We start from the raw sequence: 21,387 nt of genomic DNA, 5'->3' as shown, positions 1-21,387 counted from the left end.
CATGTTAGTTAAAATTTGTGTTTTGGATGGCTATGGACACCTTGAAATTCGCCATGCTCATATATGTATATATATGTTTGCACATGATGTTTTGGTTATGAAGGAAGTGATGAATAAGTTTGTTTAAAGACGAAGATGTTGAAGAATAATTGTGAAATTGTAAGCACATTCGCCTAGCACACATATGAGTGCTTGATGCTATATTGTAAGTTTTGAGCTACAATATGCAAAGCATTAACTAGTAAAATGCATGCTGTTTTTGTGTGGTATTAAGTGCATAATTGGCCTCAACATGGACAAGTATATTCGCCTTGGGTAGCCTATTGAAGGCCTTAGCTTTTCCTTGATGCTCGAATAAATTGTATTGAATTGCTTGATGTAGTATAAAATGTGCATGACCATTGTGTATTCAAGCTAAAGGGTGGCCATATGACCATTTAAATTCCTTGTCATATTCGCCATAAGCTAGCACAATGAGGTTTTGATAAATTGAATTTGTTTGAATTAGCTCAAGAGCTAAGAGGGCCACAATTGGACAAGGGAAGGAAAAAGTAATCGAATAGCCGTAAAAGCCGTTCGACAACATCCGAGGTAAGTCCTCAAGAAGTGACCTTACTTGAATTATGTGGAATGAAATATGGATGTATTGATTATTAATTTATGTGTGTATGAGTATTCGAATGATACCGGGCTAAGTCCCGAAGGCGATTATGTTAGTGATTATAATTGTGTTTGAGCCTTAGTAACGAAAATAAATATGTATGTCCAATGATTATTGATGTATGTGTGCATGAGAAATTGAATGATATCCGGGCTAAGCCCAAGACAATTATGCTGGAAATTATAACCGGTTAAGACCAAGGCAATTGTGCTAGTGGCTACATCCGGGCTAAGACCGAAGGCATTCGTATGAGTCATTCTATCCGGGCTAAGACCAAGGCATTTGTGCAAATCGTGATATCCGGGTTAAGTCCCGTAGGCCTTGGTGCGGGTTACCATAACCGGGCTATGTCCCGGCGATTGATCGAGTAGCGACATCCGGTTAAACTCGAAGGTATGTGATTTGAAAATTATAAGCTTGCTGGAAAATTTCAGCTAATGCACTTGTGAAATTTCCCAATGACAAGGTAAGTGCGGTGTGTGCTTTGGCGCTAGGAGTAAGAGCGTGTGAATATCCGCTCCTATGATGGAACGAGTTATCGGCCTTAATGAAGCCGTTATTTGTGTATGAACATAAGAGTTGGGATGGTGAAGTAAGTATGATTATGTGAATGTGCATTAATGAAATGATGCATTTAACTATGTGAATGTATTGCTGTAATTAGAGTTGATTATATTCCTTGAGACTTACTAAGCATAAAAATGCTTACTCCATTGCTTTGGCTCTCGTTTTCTAGATTTCGCTCGATAGCAATCGGATTCGGGATCGTTGAAGTCGAAGTCATCCACACTATCAAGCCCCCATTTTGGTATAAATTCTTGGTTGAACTTGAAATGGCATGTATAGGACTACCCTTGTTGGTTTAAATATGTTATGATGTATATGTACGGCCATGCGAAAATGGCTCGTAATAGTGAAGTATCAACTTAAACTATTTGCGGTTTGTATATATATATATGGTGTCATGATGTGACTATGAATTGGAAATGGGAATGTTGGTCACATGATCAGCCATTGGCATGGTTAAAATGATCATATGTGGACCTATGTAAGGCAAGACTAGTTGGTTCATGGAGACTACAAAATAGGTAAGACCTACCTTAAAACAGATGCTGCCAGCTGCAGTAACGTGAATGTGAAAAATCACCAAAATTTGTAGGAATGGTATTAAATAGTGAATCAGCTATGTAAATGAACATTGATGAGTCTATTTTCAGATGGAAGAAACGAAATGGTCATAGGAGTTACATGTTAAGAGATATTAAAGCTATTGTAAGACAGGGCCAGAACGGTTTCTGGGTTCCCTGTCGCAACTTTAAAAATTTACTATAAATTATCCAGAAAGAATTATGAGACATACCTTATATGTACAGATTCCATTTTGAGTCTAGTTTCATTAGAAACAAACGGAACCAGCATTAAAGCCCTGTACAGAGAGATATTAAAGTTATACCGCGCGAAGGTCAGAGCAGTCAATCCCTGTAACATGGGTGACTTTAACTAATAAACTGTACCAATTGGCCCGACCAAAAATTCTAGAAATAAATCCATGGATGGATATATGAGTCTAAATTCAGGGAAAATTTACAAAACCAGTTTCCGAGTTTTGAAACTCGAGATATGATTTTTAAGGCGACAGTGACGCAGTTTTTCCAGCCTGACTGGAAATGTCCAATGGATGGGCAAAACAAGTGAACTTGGCTTGCTAACCCCTCGTGTCCGACACCGGCGATGGTCTCGGGTTCGGGGTGTTACATTGTTATCGCTGAAAAGGAAAATTGTTAAGTAAAATATAAATAAAGTCCTCACTACAAAATCCTCACGAGTTCACTAGGAAAGAAAGAAGAAAAGGGATACCCATGCTCGTGTTTACACTCTTTATAGGCTTTTTCTTCACTCGAATAATCTCGCACGCTCGTGCCTTTTACCTCTCAAACTTTTCTCTCGCAACTTCGTATTCGGACTTGCCAAGGCCTTATCGTAGGCTTAGGGGTCGGTTGCAAATGGTTTAACAAAGGGTTATGATAAGGGGGTTAAGGGTAGGCTGAAAGAAAATTGGAATGGTTTTTAGTTTGGCGGTGGGGTATATGAAGATGATAGAATCGAGACTTAATGACTGAAAACACAAGTAGATGAACACAAACCTCTTTGAGCACTTCTTTTTCCGATGATTTCAAAACTTACACTTTCAAATAAATATTCTTTTTTTTTCACAAACTTTTTTTCAACTTCGAATTTCTCTTTTTTTTTTAACTACTTTAAGATGAATACAATAAGAACAAAAGTCAAAAAAATAGATTTTTTTTCACTTTACGAACCTATCCCCAATGATAGTTCAAACGTCGGTACTTCCGTTTTGCAAGCTCTGATACCAGATGATACGATCCGCCTCAGGGATGAGTCGAGTCGTATGTGAGATGCCCAATCATATATGAAGAAGAATCGTTCGGGTCATTCAAAATGATGTTTTTAAGTAAATAATGCGGAAGCTATTCAATGGGTTCAAAGATTTAAAATATGAATATTAAAGGTTCAGTTTAAAGGAAATATAAAAATGGAGAAAGGTGATAGTTTGGTTTGGATAAGATGAAATGTAAGTATGGAAAGAAAGGAACTCAAAAGCAAGCACGAACCAATACTAGAGAGTATCGACCCAATTGCTTATAGGCTTTTAAGGTGATCAGATGAAATAAGGTAAACCTCGACCTACTACTTAGCAAAGTAGGAACCTTGGTATAGTTTCGAATGCCACGCTATGAATAGTGATAAGTTCGGGGTAGAAGAAAACTAGGTTGACGCCACTAGACTTCCTAGATAAGCCAACAAGTCTTCAACAAAATTAGGGAGAAAAGAATCTCACCAAATGGTTTCATTAACCAAGAAACAATAATAAAAGTTCAACAACCTTTACAAATGAAAGTAAACAACTATTTATAGCCTAGTTTGGAGTAGCCGAATAGACAACGCATAGATTTAAAAGCTACATAAATCCAGCTAGAAAATTCTAGAATGAACTAGAACTAAACTATTAAAATGCTAAGTCCAAATTCAGCTTCTTAACGCCAAAAGACATGCTTCTTGAAGAAGAAATTCGGTTGAATGAATGTGAAGCATGGGAGCTTGATAGCCATGTCTAGATTTGACTGAGGTAGAATGGCATTTAATATGCTACTTTGATGAGCTGAAAAGTATTGGAATGTTAATGCTCAGCTTGGACACCTCAACAATCAAACTTGGTTCAGCCAAATGTGATAAAAAATAATGGTGGCTATTTGTGTTCACGATGTGTCACCTTGGAAGAGTAATCAGTTGGTTTTAATGATTCACAAAAAAGGCACATTAAGGAGAAGAACCAGCAGCCCTTTGGTGTTAACGAAAATGGTTCATAGGAAAACAAAAAATAACACCTGCTAGAAGTTTAATTCTTTGTCCATTAAGCTTCACGAAATGGCACATGGGGAAAGGAGGGATCGGCAACTTTTTTTAAATGCCATCCATGCATGCTTCACAGCTCCTTTAATGACATCCCTTGCATGCTAAACAGCTCCTTTAATGCATGCTTTTGCTGCACATTAAATTCAACACATTAGTCAGCTTAAGATATAAATTCGGCTAGACAAGGTAGCAATATGAATTAAATTCGGCACATTAAACCAGCAGCAATGTTAAGACAATTTAAATTCATGCTTTAATCACAAACACATTAATAACATGTCTAAACAAGGACATATTTATGACTCACGTTTAATGCTAGGACAACCATTAAATTCGGCTTAGACAAATAAATAGCAGTAGCTAATTAATTTGTCCTAAACTTGACATATTAAATTCATGTCCTAAACTAAGACACATTAAAACTTTATTTAATTATGTACTGATTTGACAAATTAAAATGAGCTAATTATTTTAAGCTAACTAAATAAACTAACTTAATTATTTTAGCAAATTAGAATGCATGATTAAATAATTTCGAATCAAGCTCAATGGGCTTGCATCGAATCGAGTTAAGCTCTAATGAGCTAAGTCAAACCAAAATTAAACTGGTAACAAGCTGAATTGAGCTGGACGGAGCTCGGGGAGCTGGAAACGAGCTAGGATCAGCTTGCCAACAGTACAATGCTCTGCTTGGCAAACTTGACCAAAGTAGTTCGCAAGGCGATTCGTGTCGTTGGACCCTTGAGGCCCAATACGAGCATTAGAATCGAGTCAAGACTTAATCGGGAACTCTAAGAATTTTTCGTGAAATTTCAAAATTTTTCCAAGTTACAAGGCTTACACGCCTGTGTGGTCCAAAGGACACGCCCGTGTGACCCTGGGACACGCTCGTGCTATTGGTCGTGTTTGACCCTGTGTAACTCTTTAACTTGTGCACACGGTCGTGCCACACGCCCATGTACTAGGCCATGTGGTTAATTAATTCAATTCGAAATTTGGTGCATGTTTCACACGGCCAAGACACACGCCCGTGATCTAGGCTGTGTACCACTCACGGCTGAGACACACGCCCGTGTCTCTGCCTGTGTGCTCAATTCTGAGCATTCTATTTCTCAAAATTTAGGGTACAGGGGACACACGGCCTAACTACATGCCTATGTACTCGGTCATGTGTCACACACGGTCTAGACACACGCCCGTGTGTCTGCTCGTGTGGACAAAATAAAGCCATTTCTAACTTCATTTCTCACCCAAAATCACACTCATGACTTTCACTTGAAACACACATCTAATACCAACCATTCCAAGTATTCAAATTAAACAAATTCTATCATTCAACATGGCATACCATTACATGCATACATGTTCATATTCTTGCCTTGGTTTAATCCATATGATAGGCATGATTTGATCAACTACTTAACACATATGTAGCTATCATAGTATAACATTACAAATATATCAAAACATACCATTACTAGTCATTCCAATGGCTAGATTACAAGCATCATTTACATGACAACATGGCCAATATAACCTATACATGCCATTACAACCATAATTGTTTTACCATATTGTACCGACATGGGCTGATGGATAGTGTAAGTGATCTCCGTCGAGCTTCTGATTTATTATAAAACAGGGAAATAAAACAAAGTAAGCATAAAATGCTTAGTAAGTTCATATAACATGGTACTTAACTTAGCATTTATTCTACTTTGAGATAACTATGTAAGGCACACTCATTCAATTTGACCTCAAGCCCAACACATATCCTCATTGCCCTTGTTAGTCATATATTCCATAATAACATCGAAACATGTATAGGTTCAATAAAAATCAAGTTTCCATGCACATATGCTTTCCACAACATGTATAATTCACATTGCTATATCTCAAATATATTTTCATATAACACATCTCGAGTTCAGATTATTTCATATCAAAACTTTACACATTTTACTCGAAATATCAATGTCACACGAGTAGTAGTACACTTAAAGTGTACAAGTCTATAACCAAGGATGTACATACTCATCAAATAAATTCAATATACAATATCCTCATTTCATATTTCCATATATCAATTATCACGTATCGTCATTTTCATGTATTTTAGGCCGATATGTGTAATAACTCATTTCTTATTCATAACTTCTCATGTCAAGAACTTTTACCCGTTAAATTTATCTGAAATATCGATTGATACAAAGGTAGTACACTCGTGGTGTACAAATCAGGATTCGTCAATTCCTATTCAATAGTACCCATAAGGTACTATTTCATGAAGTACACTCTCGAGCCACACATGTATACACTAAGATTACTAGTCCAGGCTTCATCTTTTTTATGACATATGCTCTAAGGAGCTTGATCTGGATTACCCCTCCGGGCTAAATCCAATCCATAACATATGCTCGAGAGGACTTATATCAGGATTACCAGTCTGGGCTAAATCCTTTCCGTCATGAGATCAAGAGGATTAGTCGTCCGAGCTAAATCTCATCCTCAACAAATGTAAGACCTCATTCATTTCGGGAAATAACATATCCATCGAATTTTCCATCTATTCAAATGGAATTTAGCATCTTTCAAGCATTATCAAGCATGTGGTCAATCGCATATATTTATGCATTTATGCAATTCCAATGTTCACATTCAACTCAAGCATAAAATTAACATTTTTATCATTTATCATTTGTCGGGCATTATAATTGATCGGGCACTTCCATTTATCGGGTTATAACGAGTATGTGATCATTTCACATATTTATGGCATTTATACAATTCACAAACACAATAATAAATTCAAGCATAAAAACATATACAATTTAGTTACACGAACTTACCTCGACAATGTTCGCGTACGTAAAATCTACTAATTTGACATTTTCTTCTTTCCTCGTTCCAGCTCCGAATTTGGTCTGTCCGGATCTATACGAGTAAATTTTACATCAATTTCTCATATTTTAATACTCATTTAGACTCAATTTACATCCTAGGAAAAATTACCATTTTGCCCCTAACTTTTCCATAAATTCCCATTTCGTCCCTAGGCTCGGAAATAAAATTTGTGCAATTTACTCTCTATTCCAAGCCTAACCAAAATCCCATTACAAAATTTACAGCACATGTATTCATAAAAATTCAGCATTTTCCATCAAATTTCATAACTTTACATATTAGTCCCTAAATCATGTTTTCATCAAAAATCACTTTGTAAAAGTTGTTTATCTATCAAAAACCTTTCATTTTCTACCATAAATTTCTAATTTTCAGCATATTCTTCCATGACCCATTTTTCATATTTTGATAACTTTTCAAATTTATCCCCCAAATAGATAGATTAAGCTATCCCGATTTCAAAAATATCAAAATTACTAAAAACGGGCCAATGAAACTTACCCAATTTTTCCATGAAAGTTTATTTTCACTCTCTTAGGGTTTCCATGTATTATTTTGGGGAAGAAGATGAGAAAATAAGATGATATCCCTTTTATCATCTTTTAATTAATTAAATATTTTTACTTTCCAATTTAGTCCTTGCCCTTTTTCTAAATTTACATGGATGAGTCACCAAAATATCTACATACTTTTCTTTAATGGTCTAATTATCATACAAGGACCTCAAGTTTTGAATTTCATAGCTATTTAATCCTTATAGCTACTAGAATTCAACTTTTACATTTTATGCGATTTGGTCCTTTTCGTAATTAAGCACATAATCGATAAAATTTTCTTTTCAAAATTTTCACATGAAATTTTTAACATAATACGGACCATATAATTAAATAAAAATAAATTTTATTTTTGGCTCGATTTTTTGGTCCCGAACCACTGTTCTGATTTCACTGAAATTGGGCTGTTACAATACTTACTCTAAATCTATTGAATCGGAATGGGTGTTGGGTCACCGGCGTCTTGAGGTTCTATTTACTATAGAGAGTGGTAGAAAAAATGGTGAAGAAAGGAGGAAGGATCGTAAATCGTCAATGGAGGCACAATGGCGGTGACTGTAACACCTTTAACCCGTATCTATCGTCAGAACAGGGTTACGGAGTGTTACCAAAATTTTTTAGAACATTTACAAATATTTCAAGTCAATTACTATTCACTTTCTAAAATTATTCATAACATCTCTTAAATGGACCCTTGAGGCCCAATATGAACATTAAATTTGAATCGGGACTTAATCGAGAACCCAAAGAATTTTCGTGAAATTTTCAAAATTTTTCCAAGTTACAGGGCTCACACGCCTGTGTGGTCAAAGGGACACGCCCGTGTCACCCTGGGGCACGCCCGTACTGCAGGCCGTGTTCGACCCCATGTAACTCTCTAACTTATGCACACAGCCATGCCACACGTCCGTGTGCTAGGCCATGTGGTTAATTAATTTAATTTGAAATTAGGTGTAGGTTTCACACGGCCAAGACATAGGCCCGTGTTTTAGGCCATGTAGCACACACTGTTGAGACACACGCCCGTGTCCCTGCCTAGGTGCTCAATACTGAGCATTCTGTTTCTCGAATTTAAGGTACAGGGGAAACACGGCCTAACTACACGCCCATGTACTCGGCCTTGTGTCACACACGATCTAGACACACGCCCTTGTGTCTGCCCGTGCGGACAAAATAAAGCCATTCCTAGCTTCATTTCTCACCTAAAATCACACCCATGACCTTTACTTGAATCACACATCCAAATACCAACCATTTCAAGCATTCAAATCAAGTAAATTCCATCATTCATCATGGCATATCATTTCATGCATACATGTCTATAATCTTACCTTAGTTAAGTCCTCAAGTTAGATATAGTTTGATCAACTACTTGACATATGTGTAGCTACCATAGTGTGACATTACAAGTATATTAAAACAAACCATTACTAGTCATTCCAATGGCTAGATTACAAGCATCATTTACATTTACATGCCAATATGGCCAATATATCCTATACATGCCATTACAACCATAATTGATTTACCAAATTGTACCGACATAGACTGATGGATAGTGTGAGTGATCTCCACCAAGCTTCCAATTTAACGAGCTTCTGATTTACTATAAAGTAGGGAAATAAAACTAAGTAAGCATAAAATGCTTAGTAAGTTCGTATAACATGGTATTTAACTTACCATTCATTATATTATGAGGTAACTATGTAAGGCATATTCAATCAATTTGACCTCAAGCCCTACACAAACATCCTCATTGCCCTTGTTAGTCATATAATCCATAATAACATCAAAACATATATGGGCTCAACAACAATCAAGATTCCAAGCACATATGCTTTCCACAACATGAATTCATTCAACATGCATAATTGATCTCATTATTACAAGTATAATATCATACTAGTTCATTTCGAGTTCAGAACATTTCATATCAGAACTTTACTCATATTACTCGGAATATCAAGGTCACAATTAGTACACTCAAGGTGTATAAGTCTATAAACCAGGATGTACATACTCATCAAATAAATTCCATGTACAATACCATCATTTCATATTTCCATATATCAATTATCACGTATCGTTATTTTCATGTATTTCAGGTCGATATGTGTAATAACTCATTTCTTATTCATATCTTCTCATGTCAAGAATTTTTACCCATTGAATTTATCTGAAATATCGATGGATACACAGGTAGTACACTCAAGATGTACGAATCAGGATCCGTCAATTCATGTCCAATGGTACCTATAAGGTACTATCTCAGAGAGTACACTCTCGAGCCACACATGTATACAACAGGATTGCCAGTCCAGGCTAAATCCTTTTTATGACATATGCTCTAAGGAACTTGGTCTAGATTACCCGTCCGGGATAAATCCAATCCATAACATTTGCTCGAGAGGACTTATGCCAAGATTACCCGTTCAGCTAAATCCTTTCTGTAATAAGGTCAATAGTATTACTCGTCCGAGCTAAATCCCATCAGCAACAAATGCAGGACCTCATTCATTTCGAGAAATCACATATCCATCGTTTTTCCATTTATTCAACCGAGATTTAAATAGTTTTCAAGCATTATTGAGCATGTGATTATTTCATACATCCATAACATTCATATAATTTAAATGATCACATTCCACATTCATTCCAAGCATAAAAGTAACATTTTTATCGTTTATCCTTTATTGGGCATCATCGTTGATCGGGCTTTGTCAGGTATATTTTCAATGTCATATACATATATGATATTTATACAATTCACAAACACAACATCTAATTCAAACATATAAAATACACAATTTAGTTACACGAACTTACCTCAGCAATATTTGTGTACGTAAAATCTACTGATCCGACATTTTCTTCTTTCCTCGTTCTAACTCCGAATTTGGTCTATCCGGATCTATACTAGTAAATTTTACATCAATTTCTCATTTTTGATACTCATTTAGACTCAATTTACATCCTAGGCAAAATTACCATTTTGCCCCTAACTTTTTCATAAATTCTCATTTCGTCCCTAGGCTCCGAAAATAAAATTTGTGCAATTTACTCACTATTCCAAGCCTAACAAAAATCCCATTACAAATTTTACAGCACATGTATTCATAAAAATTTAGCTTTTTTCTTCAATTTCACAACTTTACATTTTAGTCCCTAAATCATGTTTTCATCAAAAATCACTTTGTAAAAGTTGTTTATCTATCAACAACCTTTCATTTTCTACCATAAATTTCTAATTTTCAGCGTATACATCCATGACCCATTTTCCATACTTTGAAAAGTTTTCAAATTGATCCCCCAAATAGATAGATTAAGTTATCCCAATTTCAAAAATATCAAAATTACTAAAAACTGGCCAAAGAAACTTACCCAATTTGGCCATGAAATCTTCTTCTCTCCCTCCTAGGGTTTCCAAGGAATATTTTGGGGAAGAAGATGATAAAAATGAATTTTATTTCTATTTAATAATTTATCATCTTTTAATAATTTTAATTTATAATTTAGTCATTAGCCTTTTTCTCATTCTCCATGGATGAATCATCCAAAAATATCTACATACTTTTTATTAATGGTCTAATTACCATATAAGGACTTTAAGTTTTGAATTCCATAGCTATTTGATCCTTCTAGCTACTATAATCCAACTTTTGCATTTTATGTGATTTGGTCCTTCTCATAATTAAACACAAAGTCGGTAAAATTTTATTATCAAAATTTTCACATGATATTTCTATCATATAACGAACCATATAAAAAAATAAAAATAAATTTTATTTTCAGCTAGAATTTGTGGTCCCGAGACCACTGTTTCGATTTCACCAAAATTGGGTTGTTACAGCGACGGAGGAGGAAGGGAGAAGGGTGTTGCAGCACTAGGGGAAAGAATGAGAGAATAAAAAAGGAAAAATAAATAGAGAATAAGAAGAGGGAAAAAGAGAGTTTTTCGATGATGGTGCACAATGGTGGTGGCCATGGTGGTGCAAGGGCGACAATGCACAAAACGAGTGGGAGTAGCGACAACAAAGAGGAGGTCCAATAATGGTGATGGTAGTAGTTCGGTTGGCTAATGAGTGGTGGAAATGATGAAGAAAGGTGGAGCAAAAGTGGTGGTAGGGTGGCTAAAATAAAAGAAAAAGTGGAGAGAAAGGAGGAGCATGGAGGAGGGGTGGCCAAAATAGAATGGATGAGAGAAAAGTGAAAATAAAAGATGAGTTGCACCTTGTCTAGGTTCAATGAATCAATTCATATAGTAAGGATGAAGAAAAGGGCATGTTAGGGAGACACTGGAGTAAAAAGGGGATCGAGGTTGTAGAATATAGTATGTTGACTTGTCATGAAAGGAAAGAATCTCTCAAAGAATCTCTCCCCATGCATGGGAACTAGTTTGGATGGCACAAGGGTGTCCACATGAGCTAACGTTGTCAAAAAAATTAAATAAAAAACATGATAATATGGGGAATTGAACATAATAATTTAAGAAATTTATTAAAGCTCTTAACCACTAAGCCAACTTATTTACTTGTTCACACTTCTACAACATTTATTTTAAAAACATGGTGTGACCTTTGCTAAAGTTTGAAGCAAAATTGCATCACATAGAAAATAATGAGAGGGAAGGGATTCAAACATTGATCATCAAGGACAGCTCCACCACTATTCAATCACTATACTTGATACTTATTTATTAGCAAATGAGCAAAAGGTCATCTAAAAAAAATTTGGGCTTGACCACTCTCAGTTCATTAACCTAATCTCTACTAACTCGATTTTCAGGATGTGACAATAGAAATTCTCTAAGCAACCGAAATAAAGTAGAAATAACTCAAAACGAAAGAGCAACGAAAGAATAGAAAATGTCACAAGAAAGCAAAAGCATGCCAAGTGTTTGAGTAAATGCTCTCAAAGTATCTCTATTATGTTGAAGGATTACAATTGAGTATCATGTGATGATTATAAATGAGGGGAAATGCCTCTATTTATAGTTGAGCTCCATCAAAACCAACGGTACAGATTAAGTTACATCAACAGTCAAGATTTGTGCCAATCTACAAGATGACAGTCCTAAGGGATTTAAACTTATACATCTTTATCCCTTAGGATTCAAATTAATTACCTTGGTAACTCTAGTTCTATTAGAGTTTCTCATTAGGCCACCAAGGCTTTAAGAATATAGGCTTCTCCATATGTTCCACGAGTCAGGCCAATTCAAGTGGGTCAAATAAGCTTCATTTAATTAGTTGACCACTATGAGGTACTCTTTACACATTCGTCATGGACTTTGATCTGCGACCCATGACACTAGACTGTAGTGGCCACACTACGGCTTGGCACTGCGAAAATTGTGCAAACAAAAACTCAAAGAACACAAATGTAACACCCCTAACCCATATCCGTCGTCGGAACAAGGTTTCAGAGAATTACCGAAACTTTTAGAATAATTTTCAAATAATTTATGTAAATTACTATTTATTAATCAAGATCATTCAAATGTCCCCTAATTAGACCCTCGAGGCCCAATACGAGCATTAGAATCGAGTTGGGACTTAATCGGGACCTCTTAAGAATTTTTCGCAAAATTACAAAAATTTTCCAATGTGCAGGGCTCACACGCCCCTGTGACCCTGGAACACGCCCGTGCTAGAGGTCGTGTTTGACCCCGTGTAACTCTCTGACTTGTGCACACAGCCATGCCACACATCCATTTGCTAGGCCGTATGGTTAATTAATTTAATTCAAAATTAGGTGTAAGTTTAACACGGCCAAGACACACGCTTGTGTTCTAGGCCGTGTAGCACACACGGTTGAGACACATGCCCATATCTTGCCCGTGTGCTCAATTCTGAGCATTCTGTTTATCAAAATTAAGGTGCAAGGGACACACGGCCTAACCACATGCCCATGTTACTAGGTCGTGTGTCACACACGGTTTAGACACACGCCCATGTGTCTGACCGTGTGGACAAAATGAAGCCATTTTTAGCTTCATTTCTCACCCAAAATTTCACCCAATACCTGCATTTGAAACACACATCCAATACCAATGATTCCAAGCATTCAAATTAAACAATTCCATCATTCATCATGGCATACCATTACATGCATATGTGTTTATAAACTTACCTTGGATTAACTTAGGCATTAACATCATTTGATCAAATATACTTAATATATCACATATGAGTATATCATAATAACCTACTTAATCATACCAAAATAAGCCATTACTAGCCATTCCAATGGCTAGGTTACAAAACATCATTTTCATGTCACTAATGGCCAAGTTGTCCTATACATGCCATTTTACCAAAATGATTTTACTATGTATACCCAAAATAAGCTAGTCGATAGTGTGACCATGCTCCAATGATCTTCCAACCTTTGCGAGCTTCCGAGCACAATAAAACAGGGAAAATAAAACAAAGTAAGCATTACATGCCTAGTAAGTTCGTATAACGGAAACTAAACTTACCAATCCTGTTATTTAAATCTAAGCATACAATATTATGTTTTCCATCCATTAGCAAAATTGCCTAAACACATGCAATCAATCAAACATGTTAGTCACCGAAATCTTTTTATCAATCAAGTAAACATAGTTGAGCTCATCATGCAATTTTCTTTTAAGTCATTATCATTTCATCTCATAATTCTCATGCCATGTCAAGAGTTTTATGTCCGTTGAATCATTGAAATTCCGATGGATGCTCAAGTAGTACACTCGAGGTGTAAGATTCAATAATCCGTCAATTTCTTATTCAATGGTACCCATTAGGGCACTTAATCAAGGAACACACTCTCGAGCCACATAGTATAACAAGATTACTAGTCTAGGCTAAATCCTTTATATAATGTAAGCTCAAAAGAGCTCAATTAGGATTACCAGTCCAGGCTAAATCTTAATCGTAACGTATACTCGAGAGGTATTATATCAGGATTACTCGTCCAGGCTAAATCCTTTCTATAACAAGGTCAATAAGATTACTCATCCGAGCTAAATCCCGTCCGCAAAAAATGCAGGATCTTATTCATTTCGAGAAAGCGCATATATTTATCGAAATTTAATATTCAATCGGGACTTAACCCTTTTTCACCATTTTAAGCATGTATTCAATTTTTCATTATAGCACTCAATTAATGTACAGCAATATAAGTCACATTCCATACAAACACAACATTCAATTAAACATATTTACATACTCGACTAAGTTACACGAACTTACCTCGACACTTGTTCGCGTATAAAATCTACTAATTTGAAACCTTTTCTTTTCCTCGATCTAACATCGAATTTGTGTTGTCCGAATCTATATAAATATCATTAATCATAAATTTTATATATTTCATATTTATTTGGACTCAATTTACATTCTAGGAAAAATTACCACTTTCCCTCTAACTTTTCCATAAATTCCAATTTCGTCCCTACTCTTTTCTAATTTTTCCATGGATGAGTCACCAAAAAACTACATACTTTTCTTTAATGGTCTAATTACCATATAAGGACCTCTAGTTTTTAATTTCATAGCTATTTAATCCTTATAGCTACTAGAATTCAACTTTCGTATTTTATGCGATTTAGTCCTTCTCGTAATTACTTAATCGATAAAATTTTTGTATCAAAATTTTCACACTACATTTCTATCATAATACAGACTATCTAATAAAATAAAAATAAATTTTATTCTCGGGTCAGACTTGTGGTCCCAAAACCATTGTTCCGATTTCATTAAAAAATGGGATGTTACAACAAAGGTTTATTTACGCAGTCTAATTTTTCTCCATCTGCAGAGCCTAGCTTAGTTAGTGATTTCACTATCTTTAATCCATAATATAACAAGTGATTCACACTCCATCACTTTCTAAGTATAGAGATCTCACATTTGTACCTAAATACTAGGACACTCAACATCAAATCTCCCGCTAAGAACTTGGACAGTAAACACTTTAGCAATGTTTACAATAATAGTGTGGACTCTTTTACAAAACAGTTCCTCAATGAACAAATTAGAATGCACTTAATAAGCTCTCATCACATAACCTCGACAAGCCTCCAGCATATCTCAATTTCAACTTGCTAATATAGACGTGGATACAAAGTAACTTATTAAAGTAGCTATTACAATCTTAATAATCAAAGAACAATCAATCAAATATTTGATTTCCAAAATAACTACAGAGCCTTTATCGATCCTCCATATTTCAAGGGTTGATTTTATTCTCTCAAATCTAATCAAATTTCCAAATGCAAATGATTGGTATTCCATAGATGGGTCATGATATCTTCAATAAAACAACACTGTCAAGTGCCACTCAGCAACTTTTAATGGTAAAGTTTTTAACCATCTCAGTGACAGGCTACAGTTGGCACTACCAAATCCCACTCAACAACTCTGAGCTCACTTTACCTCAACATATATGTATCAAAATTATTTTAGGTATATTAACTGACATGAGATGTTCTGAGCTTGAATTGCAAATACACGAAAGTACTTGAGAGATCCCTGTATTATAGGGATTGTATCAAATTAATTCATTTATTATTAAGTTGGTCAATTTAGTCCCTATACTATTAAAAAGAATCGAATAAGTTCAAACTGTAATAGAGTTAACATTTATTGTATAAAATTTATCTTTAAAATTATTTTTTCAATTGAAGTTCAATTTCAAATGAAAGATTTCATTCACAAAACCATAAAGACGGTAAGAATATTAACTATGTTAAACAATAAATAATATTTTTTAAAATAAATATTATTAATTTTATTATAAACTTATTTAATTCTTTTTAATAATAAAAACTAATTCAACCCAATTAATTTAATAAAGTATTGTGAGAATCGATGTCATGTGAACTAATATACCTGATCTTGTCATGTTCAAGAAAAAGCAAGCATTTCATTCAGCGTTGCAGGCTTGCACCAGTGGGGAACCATTCTTTCTTGTGATATCTTATTTGTGGAGTCATTATCCAAAAAATTAATTAATCAATTAACCACATTGCAAAAACATGTTTTGCAAGCGTAATGATAACAAAAGCAGGATGTTAATTTGGTAAGCACGTTAATTAGGACACGCACCTGTCCTCAACATTTAAATGTGATGCCAAATTATAATATCTACAACCAATTTATCCACTTTTAAATTACATTAAACTGCACGATTTTTCTTGTACTAAAAAAAAAAGTCAATTTTCAATTGTTCTCGTTTCAAGTTTCTTGTTCAGTTGATTAACTGAAAAATGAATTATTGATTGAATGGTAGCAGCCAGATATTACACGGAGACGAAGTAGGTAGAAATACTATACTGTAAAGAAACACATACACATAGTGTTTATCCCACTTTGCTGTAAAGGAAGCAAAAGCTAGTCGCTCAATACAAAAAGTATACTTTCCAAGAAAAGGACCTCCACAAGGAATATTTGGTTAAAATACTATAAATACATGTAATGGGACTCAGGACTTGAGTCATAAAATCAACCATGTAAAGCACATTTAGCACTGCAGTTTATCAGTAAATCATGTCGTAGAAGATAACTATATATGTACATATATCGGTGGTGTGATTCCAAAATTACCTTGTGTGATTACTTGGTTCCAAGGATTTGCTAAAGCCATCATAGTGAAATGGGAGTAAATTAGAGCAATTGGTCGCGTTTTTAATTTACAAATTTGTTTATAGAGCTCAGCTTTTCATTTTCATAAAGGGATCCATTGAGAAAATTTGTTGAATTTAATCAAAACAAAATATGAGCCCTTCCCCACTGATGTTAAGTTTTGATGTTGTTTAGGTGTTAAAAAGGTATGAATAAAATATTTAAGTGTATTTAGATGCTTAAATCAATCAAATAGAGAGATATTAGGAGGAGAGAAAATGAATCATTCTAATTGTACCATACAAAACTTATGTTAGTGCTAAGATTTAAAAGTTAGGCTGAGGCTTTCAAGCTACCTTTGAGTCCCCAACCACGCAGGTGAATGCAGTTTCTCATGTCATTTTCGCACTATTTCTCCATAAGCAAATCGGCAAATAAAGAAATGAATCATTTGAGTTGTGAAATTTGTGGTACCTCATGAAAATGCTGGCTGGTACATTTCACTATCTATAAGTCTTTTCTGTAAAGGTGAGAAGAAGAGTTTTGGGCACTTTGACACACATCATCATGCAATTCTCCAGCCCTAATCAGTTTCATAATTCAGAGAAAAACAGCCCCAAAAGTATGTATTTTTGCAGAAGAAGAGAGACTGGGGCTTCCTCGCAAGATAGTGCAGGAAATGGTAAATGAAATTACAGTCTTGTTTTGATAACATCACGTAACAAAGATAAGATAATGGGGTTGTAAATATTGAACCAAAAATCAAATTGGTTATAATCACCAAATCTTTCACCTTGAATAGCTAAAGGCATCAAGGAAAAAAACTCCCAGGGAAAATTTCATGATGATACAAAGTCCATTAATTTGGACATTGAAGATGAAGGTTATAGATTTAGGATTATGTTTGTTGGTTTCAATCTTACGTATCTTAGTTTTTATTGCTTGTTTTGAGTCGTATGTGGACTTTGTTGTTAGACAATCTATGGTCTCTTGTTCACGGTCATTTGTGACCAATTCATTCTTGGACATTTGGTGGACCTGTAGCCCTACTCCACCAAGGAACAATTTTATAATGAAAAAGAAATAGCAAGGAAAATAAAAACAAATAAAATGTACTAAATCAACAGAAAAAAAAAGTTAGGTATACATTAGAAAAAAAAAAAAGAAAAAGAGTAAAATACACTATTAGAAAACAAAAATTAGAAGGAAATGAAAATTACCGTGAACCAAAACTGAGTTTCTAAACCCCCAAAACTCAGTATCCACCCATATCAAATTTCCCCAAAACAAAACCATCTATTTTCCAAATCAATTTTCTCCATATGTGTAATAGATTTGGTCAAAATCGATTTTTCCCAAACCCTAAATTCGATAGTTAGGTTTTATAATTTATTATCCAACCGTGAAGAACATTTTTCATCGAAGCAATTTGATTAAAAAAATCTCCAAATAAAAAACCCTAAATTGAAAAGTCCAAAATCAATTCATTCCCCAATTTAAAGAACTTGAGAATTTCAAAACGAAAAAATTGTAAGAGAGAGATGTTGAGATATGGAACCAAAACAAAAGGTGCAGAATAGAAAGCAAAGGTACGAACCCTAAACCCAAAATTAAATTTTCTATTATTTTGTAAATCTTTGTAGCATAAATGTTTACGTGCATCAAGGGTTTAAATTGCAATTGCTGATTTGTTTTTAATTGTGTTATTCTCGTGTTTACTCAAGAATATTCTAATAATAATGTATTAAAAATCAAAAAAGAAAAAATATGGTAAATGTCATGCATTCATCATATTGAATAATAATTTAAAACTTTTGTACCAATTTTAACCTATCTAATCTTTCACTTTCACTTTAAGAGCTACTTTCATAGTTTTTATTTAAAAATATAATTATAAAAGACAGGTGAATATATTTTAAGAGGAGAATTTGCATGAGATGACGTAGGTGGGACATCTGTTAAGGGAAATATATTTGTAGTTGGTAATCACGTGGTTAATGGATAATGGCCTTTGAGTACTACCTAATGTTTTTACAATTCGATCTCTAAGTCAAAAGTATCATATTAATGCTTCTTTTCATTTTGTTTTGATAGAGCGCCACATTCACTATTATCTCTCCTAGGTTCACCACGCGTATTTATTTTGTTTTCTAACACATAATCCGAATGTCCACTAAGTACGCTGCCCATAAATTTCGTGCCTGAAAAATTAGAGATAAATCAAATATTTTATTTATCAATTTCTAAGTTACAATATTTGGACCTTCTTGTACATGCATAAATCATTTAATTTTTTTTTTAAATGCAATCAAAGGTTTGTGAGACTTTATCTTGAATTAATGTAGTTCAATTTAAAATTTATTAAAATCTGATCTTGAAAATAAATTTAGAGATATGATTATTTGAAATTTCTTAAAACTATGACTTAGATTTAAGAGTATTCAAGACTTAATCTTAAACTCAATAAGGTTCGTTTCAAGGATTATTGAGAGTTGATCTTGAAAATTAGTCGAGAGATGCTTGCTTAAGAATATGATTTGATTTAGATTATTGGTCTTTAAGATTTAATCTTGAATAATAAAGTTCGCTTCAAAGGACATTGAGACCAGATCTTGAAAAAAAAACTTATATCTTTTGTGTTAATAGGACAAAGAGAGAGAGAGAGTTTGGTCTAAGGATCTTTGGAACTAATTTTGAGATGGATGAGTTTATTTCAAGGGTCTTCTACAAATAATCTTGGAGAACGAATATGATCCCTTTTGTGTTGATAACACCATATTGAATAACAATTTTTAAGACTACTTAAGAACAAATATCATGTTCTTAAGAAAATACTCTTTGAACTTCAAATTTTAAACTTTAAACTTGAGTTAAATGACTTAAAGGTGACTCTTATTTAGAGTGTCAATCAATTAACTAAAAGAAAGTTATTGTGGAATATTATATATATATATATATAAGTGATGAACAAGGAATTATATCTTTTATTTGTTATTTCTTAATTGATGTGAATTAATTAGAAATAAGATAAATCTTAAAGAATATCATTTATGAAAATTATTGAAATTGGTTGTCAGTTGCACATTTAGTTGCAACTGGATGAACAACTAGAAGAGTAAAAATAGAGATAGATACAACTTTTTACACGGTTTAAAAAAATATTTATGTTTGCGAGATTTTACCTAAAGAGTAATCCACTATCAATGTTTAGTACAATATGTGATTTAAGTTTAATTTATTCACCAAGTTGCAACCTCACTTATATACATTCACTAAGATTATTCTCTTAACAAAGATTTTCTCCTTGAAAGCTTAATTACAAACTAAATATAAAAACTATACGTTTATAAAGTAATTGCATTAAAACAATTTCCTAAGAATGAACAAATAAGCTCTCTCTTAAAAACCATTCGTAATGGAATAAACAAGTTTTTTTTTAAATAGGCATTCTTAGCTTGCAATTCTTCCACCAGTGCTAACATACATTCCCTTGAGTTGTGTTTCAATTAGTCTTAAATAAGGGATCAAATTTAATGAGATTTTCATGGAATCAACTTCTATAGCAACTAGAAATCTTTGACGAAGGAAATAATATTACCACACTTAAAATCTTTAAAAAGAATCTTTACTTGACTGATATACAATATGATCCAATCTAATAAATTTTTGGATTTGTCTTCATCCAGCTTCCATCTTTCCTGAGTCAACCCAAGCAGCCATATGGCCACTAATATCATTGATCTCATTAACAGAATTCAAGACAACTTCCTCCTTCATACCACCTAAGAAGGAATCAAGAAAACTCTAAGTAGAGTTCATTCCTTAATTAGAGGAGAGGACAAAAAAGTGTGGAAGTTTGATTTCACTACCAAAATCTGCTTACATGCTCCTCTAATCACAGCTGTAAGAACAAATCTAACTTGATCCCACCCCTTCTTGAAATTTGCTTTAAAGATTCAAACTCCCTTATAACTTTATCTTTCTATGGAAGATTTGCAATAATTTCTTGGCTACTAAATGTACTATTAGATCCCACCATATTGATATCTCTTCTACTTACCTCTTGTGTAATATAGATGAAAAAATCATTCGCCATCTTTTTATGGAATGCCACTTTCCAAGAGTTGTTTGGTTTGACTCACCACTTTTTTTCGTAATGAATTAAATTAAGTTTCTTAAAACATTTTCAATATATATATAGTGTTTCAATAGTTGCAAACGAAAAGTT

This window comes from Gossypium arboreum, chromosome 4 (assembly GCF_025698485.1).
Source record: "Gossypium arboreum isolate Shixiya-1 chromosome 4, ASM2569848v2, whole genome shotgun sequence".
NCBI classification, from domain to species: domain Eukaryota; kingdom Viridiplantae; phylum Streptophyta; class Magnoliopsida; order Malvales; family Malvaceae; genus Gossypium; species Gossypium arboreum.
Note: the sequence above shows the minus strand (reverse complement) of the source record.